The sequence below is a fragment of the Leucopleurus acutus genome, assembly GCF_964270905.1.
Source record: "Leucopleurus acutus genome assembly, chromosome: 1".
Taxonomy (NCBI): domain Eukaryota; kingdom Metazoa; phylum Chordata; class Mammalia; order Artiodactyla; family Delphinidae; genus Leucopleurus; species Leucopleurus acutus.
This window is the reverse complement of record NC_139142.1, coordinates 131,452,595-131,464,512: the sequence shown is the minus strand read 5'-3', so window position 1 is coordinate 131,464,512 and position 11,918 is coordinate 131,452,595. Positions and strand designations below refer to the sequence as shown.

General features: G+C 46.2%; 1 protein-coding gene across 1 annotated transcript in view; it reads right to left on the bottom strand.

Moving 5' to 3' along the window:
- The window catches only part of TLN2 (talin 2), a 438,134-nt gene that overhangs the window by 356,434 nt on the left and 69,782 nt on the right, over positions 1–11,918 (bottom strand). The gene's annotated exons all lie outside the window — the stretch shown is intronic.

Here is an 11,918-nt window from a genome sequence, read left to right as displayed (position 1 = left end):
GGTCTCAGAGCACTGTGCATTGACACAGATGGCAACTCTTCTGCCCACAATGTCGGGAGAAGCACCATGTCACCAGCAGCAGCTCCAGAACAGCCTCTCTGCAAATCCCCCAGTGTGGAGTCCAGACATACGGCTGCAAAGCTCCCTTGGAGATAATCAGGCCCAACCCCCCCCCCCTTTACAGATGAGAAAAACCAAGACTCAGAAGAGACAGGGCTTGTCCAAAATCAGCAGCATGTGATGGCGAGTCCAGGAAGGGAATGTCAGAATCAAGTCTATAAAGAGCTTAAGTTTACCTGTAAATTACCTTCCTTCAAGAAACTCAGGTTCTAAATAAATGTTGTTCTTATTCGTTCTGGCTCTTAACAGAGGAGAAGAGACAACTCTTAATCGCTCCCCTAGTTCTCTCTCCTTAATCCCCAAGGACTTTGAAGAGCCAAACTGAAACTCCTGGTTTTCTTCAAAGACAAAAGAAAAAGAGAGAAAGAAAAACCTCAGGACTGTTCAGATTTGAGTACAAGAAGAAAAATCTAAAAACTGTGGAGGAAAACCTCAAGACCTAAAAATTCTGAATTTATGAGATATAAACAGCACAGAACCAAAACAAAAGCACCTTCTCCATACAGCGGGTTTACAGACCCAAGAGACCAGAACCCTCCAGGGAGATGCCTGGAGACCACAAGAAGTGGCACATTTCAAAGATATGGGGGGCTAAGACTTGTCATTGGTCATTTTGTTAAAATGAAATGAATGATCAAAATGCTGAGTCTTTAGAAAATGACCCTTCTGGTTATTTTTTTTTAATGAATCATCATCTAATTATATATTTAAGTCATAATCATGTAAATAGTTACCTCTTCCCCTGGGGTTCTAGTTCCAGGTGACCCTGACAAATCAATGCAACCTTGGGCAGATCACACCTAACCTTGCACGTCTTCCATCAACTCATCCACGAAAGAGCAGAGATGAAATAAGACTCAACTCTTCAGCTAGAGAATTCTGAAATTCCCCTACATTGCTGGAACAAGCTGAAAGTACCTCCCATTAAGTCAGCTTATACAAAGCGTAATTACTCGCCTACTTTGAAGAAGTGAATGTCAGTCATGATAAATTTAAATTGCCATCTCTTAGGAAGTAACTACAAAGTTGGTGTAACAATAGTCATATTCTGTTTCCAGGGAGTTTCCTTCAGCAGTGACAAATCTGCCCCCACCCGTGCTAAATGGGTATTTGTATCTGTTTCCCCAAAGGTCCATTATTATTTATAAGGGGGAAAGTTAGGGTTTCTTTTGCATGAAGTGGAATTTAGGCAGTGAGGTCATTTGTTTTGAAACTACAGCAACCATTCCAGTTTTTTTCCCCCCTTTTAGCATTTCAGTTACTCTGGGTCAAGAGTAAAAGATGCAGATTTCAGAGAAAATGCAAAGCCTGCTAGGCCACCCACAGAATGGTCAAGGATTCTGCCCTGGACAGTCCAGGGCACAACTTTCCCTTTCCAAAGTCAGGCATGCTCACAGGTAAAAAGCCAGCGCAGACTCGCACACAAGCGGACTCACACACATTTCAAGGAATTCAACAGTCCCAGGATTCATTTTAAAAAATAAACAAGGGCTTCCCTGGTGGCGCAGTGGTTGAGAGTCCGCCTGCCAATGCAGGGGACACGGGTTTGTGCCCTGATCCGGGAAGATCCCACGTGCCGCAGAGCTGCTAGGCCCATGAGCCATGGCTGCTGAGCCTGCGTGTCCAGAGCCTGTGCCCCGCAACGGGAGAGGCCACAACAGTGAGAGGCCCGTGTACTGCCAAAAAAAAAATTTTTAAAACAACAACAACAACAACAAAACACAACCTACCATATTGGCCACATTTTTCCTTATTCTTACAGGGAAGGAGGGTCCATAAACCCCTCTGGAAATATGATGGACCCTCTCCCCCAGAAGAAGAACATAATAGATTCAGTTTCAGAGGGTTCAGAGTCCCCTGAAATCTCTCTGTACCTCTGGTTAAGGACCCCGGCTTAATTAATATAATAGGAGTCCCTTTTTATCTTGCTCTCTGAACTTTCTACAAGCCCTTGGTGAAGAGGGTCGTGAGTGGCAATGCCATTTACAAAGAGATACACAAGGGCAAGGACCAGTGAGAAAATTGGCTTCATGTAGCTCTTATGGTGGAGAGTATGACTCTGCAGCCAGCAATATTAATAACTGTTCTAGAGCCCTAGGCTGTGCCTGGGAGCCTTCACCAGTTTCAACAGGGACCTTCCCAAAGCCGTGTTTGTGCTTGGTACTCAGCTTTTCAAAACAAAAACAATATCAAACATCTGCGTTGTTTAGGAATGCAAACATAGGTACCAAGGCTCAGTTAAAATGAAAAATTGAGATGCTTATCACAACTCTGAGGCGAGGTGGAGCGTCTGAGACATTTAAGATATTCGTAATGTTGATTTCTTAGCCTGGTTGTTGGCTTCCCAGATGTTCAAACTATTCCCATACATTTCACATATTCTTCTCTATGTATGTCACAGAGTAAAGCAATCTTCCTTACAGAGAGATTCAGGTCGGTGACAAGGACCTCCAGGACTTGTCATCTCAGACCCAGCTCAAGACAGCAGTGAAACTGTGCAGCGAGCCCAGTGCTTGTCTGAGGGTGGGGCCTGCCAGGGAATAGTTACCAGCTCTGGCCCCTGGGGCACTATCAATAAATACATCTTGTTTTTTAAAAAAAAAATGTCCACGCCCTGGGACAGCCCTGTATTCCAAGCTGAGCCCCGATGCTGCCCATCACTCTGGGAAAAGCTGGTGTTGTGTTTCTGCGAACTCATTGGTCTTTCCTCTTCCATGCTTGGCAGGCCTATTTCCTGGGGCACATTCTGTTACTGTGAACAATCTCAGTAAGTCTTCCTGAACTGCTAAGAAAGAAGCTAAGCCCAGACACGTGTGCAGAACTCAGAGGAACGTTTGGCCACCTCCTTCCTCAGCTGGATACAGAGGCCGTGGTGCCTTACATCTTCTCCTTCAGGTGCCTCATTACTCTACCCTCCTTGTGAGAGCTCTGCTCGTTCAGTGAGCAGTCAAGACATCCACTGGCCAGAAAAAGAGGTGGACAGTGTATGGAGCCATGAGCAGTGCATCTCGGTTCCTAGCCCTTCCCACACACTTACCAATACTATCTCGACCAAATAAGGAAAGTATGTGCCTTGCCTAATAATCTGAGCAGGAGCATGCCATTCCAAAAAGACCCTTTTCTGAGGTAATCTTACTAGCAGACAAAGCTATCATTTTTTAGTTACAACCGCCAAACAATGACACCATGACATCAAACAACGTTTTAACCCTGTTTGGGAGAGCCTGCACCCATACACTGTGCAGGACGGACTCACAGGAGCATGTGTCTAAGAAAGGGAATACTGTCGTCTCTCATCTCTTGCTATGTCTCTTCTGCTCCTCCCCTAGCTCAAGTCTGCAATTTAAAAAGTGTGTGTGTAAATATACACACGAGGACACATATGCATGCGAGCCCAACATTCTTGATAGACTCAAAACAATAGCTTACAGGGAAACTATCGCCCAGCGCTCAGGAAAAGTAAAGGCCAGCCAATTCCAGAAAAACAAAGGGTTTCAGCAACTAAAATGGGAACAAAATGATCTCATGCCCCTTTCCCACTGAGCCTGTGCCTAAGTGGGATCCTTCTTAAACCTGAAGTGCTCATTCACGGAGTCACTGTTTCCACCCTAGGGGAACCCATGGGAGGATGGACGAGCCAGGAAACAGATTCCAGAGGTAGCTTTTTGATGTTTAACCCAGACAACCCGCAGACGGGGGCTCTTTAGCCAAGGAGGGGGCTGGAGCGCTTGGTGAGGCTCGAGACCTTATCCACAGGGCATTAGTCACTACGTCCAACAGCTAGTTCCTTTAAATCAAGGGCCTGGACCAGGAATGACAGTGGACACTCCGATAACAGGCCGGCATCTCTGGGGCCCTAGAGTGGGCTTACACTTTCAGTCCTCACGATTCTCTCACACCTTGGAGAACACAGGCAGGAAAAGACCACACCCGCAGGCCTCCTGCTGCCTCCCCCGCATTATCACACCTGCTGCCCGGGGAAGGACTGGCATGCAGACTAAAGGGACGGATGGAAAGCGTGAGCGTGCTCCGGATTTACTACACACCAAGGCACTGTGCTAAGTGCTGGGAGAGGAAGAGAAGGAGGTGGTACCCTTTAAGGTCAAAAAGTTCTGCAGACGCCCCCCACCCCCAAATACACCAGAGTTGTCCTTCTGGTTCCCTTGGAGAGAGGAAAATATCAAGACATAAGTGCTCTTAAATCAATTTTTAATTCATCCCAAGAGCCCCTACGTGCATTTTAAAACACCAAAGAATAATTCCAAGGCATCGTTAATTTATTCTACAAGCAAATACGTAACACATAAGGATTAAGGATCCCTTGAATAACTTCCACAACACAATAAGATAGCCTGTGTTCTGCTTTGAAGCGGTGCTGGGGTAAGGGTTGGGACAGAGTAAAAAAAACAACCAAAAAAACATCCCCAAACATCTGCCATTCTTAGAGACTATGCTGTTTGGAAGAAACTTTAGGTCACATGTGAAGGTAGGAGCTCTTTTTGAAACCAGCCATAACCGGCATCGCCACCCACAGCTGGGTGGTCTTCTCCACCGCACAGCCCCCAACCAGCGCCCCGTGCACAGCCCTCCTGCAGTTCCCTCTGCAGGGACCCCGCCCCTGCACTTTGCATTGAGTTCCAGATCAGCTCGTCTCTGGTCTGTCTCAACCTGGAGCTCCATGAGGGCATGGGCTGCCCTCTCCTGCTGGCACCCCTAGCACCTTGCACAGGGCACCCAGTAGATTAATAGTAAGGAAACTGAGGGAAGAGGGAGAAAGATGATGTGTTAGAGAGGCCTCTTGTAGGTAACTAAGATAAACAATAATAGAGTTTGGGGAGGAAGACAGGTATGAGTGGACCGTTCCCTCTGAGTCCAGCATAACTCAGTCATTTCACATTCAAGTTTGAAAACTCAGGACTATAATAAAGACACAAGAAAAAACATTCGATAGTCTTCCCGGAGGCCTAGCCCACGTGAGCAGCCCGGCTTCCCCATCAATCAGTCTGACAGCAGCAGAGAGAACTAGACTGGAAGGCTCTCATTGTCCACTTCCTCGTACCTTCCTGCCCTGCTTGCAGAGCTGCTTTTCCATTTCTCCCTTCTCTGCTGCGCTTCAAGTTCTGCACTGACTCCAGGATGCGCTTCAAATTTCTTACCCTGGAAAGAGGTCCCGCACACTCAGACGCCCTGACTCAGCTGCCGCCCAGAGACACCCCCAGCCCTGGAGCCACAAACCAGTCCCGAGAGTGCATCTGGTGTCTGAGATTCTCTTCACCCCAGCACATCCTGTCTTCTACTCACCTACTTTGGGGTCTGTCCCCAAGCCACTCCTTCCAGGAAAGCCCAACCCCCTCGTCTGATATCAATCTACCTCCCCCCAAAACCCAATCACATGTCCCCAAGCCTCCAAGACGACCCCCGTGAGCCTCCCAATCAAAATTAGTCTTTCCTTCCCCGTACATGCCAGAGGATGTTGTCCTGCTGTGAGACACCTCATTACCAGAGGGTTAGCTTCTGTGTACCTTTCACACTCCCTAGACCGAGCTCCTGGCAGGCAAGAATGCTAGGTAGGGAACAAAGATAAAGATGGTGCCAACAGTGAAGACTCCTGGCAAACAGTCAAGACTCGGATATCTGTGAAATGCCTACGCCTTAGTGTTAAGGATTCTTGTGAGTTTCAGGATGCCAATTCTAGAATCAAACCAAGCACACAAACAGACTGAATGAGGATCTTGGGTGTTCTTTGGGCATACGCTAGTAACTCAACTACTCAATCACATTAGGCCATAAGTTTAGGCTCTATTTCCCAAGGGCCAAACAACTAGACTTCCTCAGCAAACTCAAGTGTTCGTTCCTCTGGGACCTACCAAAAAAGCCTGCCACTTCGAAAGGCACAGGCCCACTGTTCTTTACAAAGGACACATCTTCTCGATAAGTAGCATTATTAAAGGAACTGAATTTATAAACTCACTCTCAAGGCATAGATTTCTTTTGAGACAGATCAACCCACACACTTTTTCTTCTGATTCACTGAATGTGTTATGTGGGTCTAGAATTCAGACAGTTCCCTAGGTCAGAAAATCCATTTGCTTGTGAACAGACAGAAATGGCAATGTTTTTGTTTTTTTTTTTAATTTATTTTTGGCTGCATTGGGTCTTCGTTGCTGCGCGCGGGCTTTCTCTAGTTGCAGTGAGCAGGGGCTACTCTTCGCTGTGGTGCACGGGCTTCTCATCACGGTGGCTTCTCTTGTTGCGGAGCACGGGCTTCAGTATTTGTGGCTCACGGGCTTAGTTGCTCCGCAGCATGTGGGATCTTCCCGGACCAGGGCTCGAACCCGTGTCCCCTGCATTGGCAGGCGGATTCTTAACCACTGCGCCACCAGGGAAGTCCCAATGGCAATGTTCTTAATGCTGGTCTCAGATGAGACGTCTGCTTACATGCTCCAAATAAAGGAAGCAGTATTTGACCCAGTTGAGAAGCCTCTGGAATCTTTTCCCCACCTAACACAAATGTTTCTCATTTGGTCCAAGCTGTGTTTCAATTACATGCCAAGAAAAGACAAAGAAAAACCCACTACCACCCACTCCTGCTTTCATGAAAACATTATAAATTAATCTTTATTACGTCATAGAGTAAAGTGGCCTCGCATAAGGTAATGTTGACAAAGGGTTACAGGAGCCAAAGCTTTTCTCAAGAACTGCTTTGTTCATAGGTGTTCTCCTGCTTGTCTGCCCTGCAGTGGCCTTTTTCCTTTCCAGAAAACAGACAGCATGCGGACGTGGGTCCCGTCTGAAACCTCTGACGTTCATTTTTAAAGGACTGTCATGAACATCAACACAAAAAAACAACTTCCGTATAACATTAAATAATTTCAGCAACAAAAGTTGAATGAACTGAGTGACCTAATAGTCCAACTTAACCCAGCTAAGTCAATCCCAGCTGTGAGAGGGGGGAGTCAGTAGTTTTAATTTCTACCTAGAGCCCACAGGCCAACTCCCTTGTCACCATTCAGGTAGAGGCATTTCAAAGAAATTCAAACAGCACGCTATCTTCTCTGGCATATTTCTTAGATTAATTAAATCCTTAAGTGTTAAACTCTGAGGGTCCCACAACAGCAACAGACCCATCCTTTTCACAGTTTGGGTTACAGGCTCACACTCCAGAATGGAAGCCAAAGCTTTCCCATTTAAAGCAAAAAAGGAAGGAAGGAAAATGTGAAGTACCTAAATTCTTAAAGGCTAGACCACCTTTATTATTATTGTCTTTTCTTCCCAAGGACCTCTCTGGTGATTAGTATGAACTTACCCAAGATTCTACACCAAAATTCTATCTTTTTTATTCCAACCAGAAATTTTAGATGTAGAAGGAACCGTGGAGATTCCTGGGCCCATGGCTTATCAAACTCTCCTGGCAGAATTCCACCAGACAGAAGAGGGTGGGCCACCAACACTGGGAAGCCATTCCCAGCAAGCATGAGATTGTGTCCATTTCGTTCAAGTTCTATATCCTAGCTTCAATTCTTACCATACAGATTTCCACTTAGTATATGCATGCGAAGATACCTCGTCTTCCAAATTCCCGAGTAAAATTAAGGCTCCAGTAAGAGTCTTAGGTTTATCCTGGGGTTTCATAGATCCAGGCTAAGTTCACCACCCTGCACTTCCCAGTGGCCCAGGAAGCACGAATTGTGGCTCTGCCCTTCCTCTTGCAGATGAGGAGGACACTGCTGCCCGAATATCTGATGACCTGATGAAGAGAGTCTGGGCAGAGCCCCAAGTACAGATCCCAGGTCTCCAGCCTCTCGGTCTGGGGCTCTTCATCCCTTTGCATCCAACGATTCATAGCCACCCAAAGCCAATTCTTAACTCAGAAGGTCATGGTCCACTGTAAAATCTGCCCATACATCTGCTCTGTATTCAGGCAGGTTTAATTCAGTTGGTGAGTGTTCTCTTCTGAGCTTACCCCAAGGTTCACAAAACGGAAGCCTGATTTTTCATGGGTTTCAGATGGCCAAAACCTCCTTGGCCTTTGGCATACTTTGACTTCTCGCCCACTCATAGGACATGTTGTCCCCATCGACACCTATTGGCTAAAATTAAAAGTACAAGCTGCTTAGTGAAGACAAGTCATTGCCGTTCAAAATCTAAAACGAGGGCTTCTCTGGTGGCACAGTGGTTAAGAATCCCCCTGCCGATGCAGGGGACATGGGTTCGAGCCTTGGTCTGGGAGGATCCCACATGCTGCAGAGCAACGAAGCCCCTGCGCCACAACTACTGAGCTACTGAGCCTGCGCTCTAGAGTCCGCGAGCCACAACTACTGAGCCCCCGTGCCACAATTACTGAAGCCCGCGCGCCTAGAGCCCGTGCTCCACAAGAGAAGCCACCACAATGAGAAGCCTGCGCACTACAACAAAGAGTAGCCCCCGTTCACCGCAACCAGAGAAAAGCCCGCCCACAGCAACGAAGACCCAACACAGCCTAAATTAAAATAAATTTTTAAAAAAATTTACAATGAAAACCAGATCAAATCTACTCAAGGTAAAAGTGTCATCCCAAACACAATGCAGTTCATTTCAGAACCATGCTGACCTCTTTCCTGTAAATGGCCTTGGAGCCAGTGTTATCTACTGTCAGAGCTGGAGAAAACACTTTAGCTGTGTATTTCACATTTCAAAGCAAAAGGGGAAAGGGGCCATGGCAATGTGAAAGTTGTATCTATGAATTCCAAGGACCATCATATACATCTAAAGCAATGGTTCTCCACAGGGAGCAATTTTACCCCCTCAGGGGGACATCTGGGGGTATCTGGAGACACTTTTGGCTGTCACAATTTAAGCGGGAGGGGGTGGTGCTACTACTCTCTAGTGGGTAGAGGCCAGGGATGGGACTAAAAACCCTACAATGCACAGGACAGCCCCCACACAAAGAATCACCCAACCAAACTGTGAACGGTGCCGAGGTTGAGCACACGTACCTAAAATACAGAAGAATACTAGGGTGAAGTCATGAGTCCTGCTTCTTCCCCAGTGGGCTGCTTGGTCTGGACATAGCACCTGAATTTCTGGGTTTCTGGCTCATTGTCACTAAACAAAGAGGTTGGCCTGTTTCAGAGACTTTGCAACCTCAACACTGGATTCAGGAGCCTTCCAGCATGGCAGCTCGCCAAGCCCACAGCTACTGTCTCTCACCCTAACACGCTTGATCAGGGGCATTTCCCACCAGGCTCCTCTCAGGCCCGTGCACCACAACTATTGAGCCTGTGTTCTAGAACCCGTGAGCCACAACTACTGAGCCCACGCACCACAACAACTGAAGCCCACGCACCTAGACCCCGTGCTCTGCAACAAGAGAAGCCACCGTAATGAGAAGCCCGCGCACCACAACGAAGAGTAGCCTCCGTTCACCGCAACTAGAGAAAGCCCACACGCAGCAACAAAGACCCAACACAGCCAAAAATAAATTTAAAAATTAAAAAAATGTTTTTAAATAAATAAAACCATTGTATGCAGTCAGTAAACTAAGGACAGACATATAAGCTTCATTTTGAGTTTTATATTCTGCTTTGCAAAAATGCCTAAGCACAAAAGGGAAGAAAAAAGTTTTATCATAAAATTAAAAGCATGGCTGCAACTGCATTCAATGATTTAAAAGTTTTTTTTGCATTTTCATAATACTTGGCAACCATCAACCAGCCCACCACCCCAGCTTAAGGGGCAGACTCAGTATTAAGTCATTGTTTTGTGAAGAGAGAAAACATGTGACCACCTTCCTATTCCCAAGACCATCTCTAGTGGCTCCAGCTGTATACACAACTCCCATGAAAGAGACCAGCTTAGCCAAGAGGCTGAGCCCCTCCATTCACAATCCAATGGTATCTAAAACCACAGAACACAGGGGTTGTTTTACAAGTAAAATTCTCACTTTTGGGAAAACAAATATAACTTGTCTGACTGAGGGGAGAGGATTAACATCTTAAACTGCCTCCATGAGCTCATCATCTCTCTCTCTCTCAAAGAGGGCAAAAGAGTGAACCACGTGTCCAATCATGCTCCTTAGAAATTCCTTTGTGCTCAAAGCCAAGGATTCTCCAGATCCCAAGCTGGGACACAGTAGCTGGATTAATGGGAAAAGTGGGAGAAGACACCCAGAAGAGAAAAGAGGAGACATGGAACTTCTAACACTAAAAAGCAATAACACACACCCCAGCTAAAAAGCTGAAGGGTTTTGACACATTTCATTTGCCTCAAAAAACCAACAAACCAACACTCACCACAAGTTTCCCAGTACATCTATCACCCATAAAACAAACGAGAAGAAATCCAAATATCATTTAAGAGGAAAAACAGAAACTAGTGAAAACTCTACAGATGGCAACAGAGGGTTAATGTCTCGGGGCAAGGCTTCCCCTCAGCAAATACAAATCCAAAATCATAATAAAGATGCTGAAGGATTTAGTCATGAGCCCTCCCCTCGGCCACCAGAAGGAATGGCAAAAATGCAGAGTAAGCGCTGGAAGCCAGAACATTTCATTTTCTTTCTAACTGTGCAAAGAATTTGCATTTAAAATGAGCATTTCATCAGAGCTTCCAAGAATGCTTGATATTTGGCTGCTAAGAAGAATACAAGTGGTCCTCCAAAACATCAAATTTCTAATTATTTAATTGCAAATAAAGTATCTGGGTTCCCAGGTAGACTAAAGAACACTTGAAGCTAATTACATCTTCCAAGCCAGGTGTAACTTAAAATATAGTCAAATACAGATAACTCTTAAAATATAGTCAAATATAGACAACTCTGAAAATACAGTCAAATCACATTACCAAAAAGTAACAAGGATAAAAAGTACCTTCCGGGGCTTCCCTGGTGGTGCAGTGGTTGGGAATCTGCCTGCCGATGCAGGGGACACGGGTTCGAGCCCTGGTCTGGGAGGATCCCACATGCCACGGAGCAACTGGGCCCGTGGGCCACAACTACTGAGCCTGCGCGTCTGGAGCCTGTGCTCCGCAACAAGAGAGGCCGCGACAGTGCGAGGCCCGCGCACCGCGATAAAGAGTGGCCCCCGCTCGCCACAACTAGAGAGAGGCCTCGCACAGAAACGAAGACCAAACACAGCCAAAAATAAATAATTAATAAACTCCTACCCCCAACATCTTCTTAAAAAAAAAAAGTACCTTCCTGGTGACTAAACTCCCCATGAATCAAACCTTACTTTCTATATATTTTCACATTTACAAGGAAAGTACTATCAAAGAAACAAAGGTGTGTATGAAAACTAAAGAAAAAACCATTAGGAAAGTGGAAGGCATCTTTCCTTGAGCAACTAAGCATTGAACGCCCACAGAGAGAAGGATCGGGTGCTGGAGGAGGATGGAGGTAGCGGGGCCCAGCGGCAGGGAAAACCCATGAGAGCCCCCCACCCCCCAGCCAGGAGGGGGACCGCTATGACTCACAGGACCTGTAAATTGATCACCCTGGTTCTCAGCACCCATATCCAAGACACACAACTGAAATTTGATTTTTTTTTTTTTTAAAGAAAGGAAGGGTGGAAGCGGGGGATCTGGGGGGAACACCAGAGAGCACCTCACAACTCCTCCGCCACCAGAGGAGGCGGTCAGAAAAAGGGGATGTCGGCGGGTGGCTTTAGCCTCCTTCCATAAGAAGGACAGTTTTAAGTAGTTTATTAAATGCAGAAGGGACTTTTATCTTCTATACTCAGTAACAATATTGGAGGGTGGAAAGAAACACTAGAACAATATTAATACAAGCTCAAAAAAGGGTTACCAGAGCCGTGGGGCCG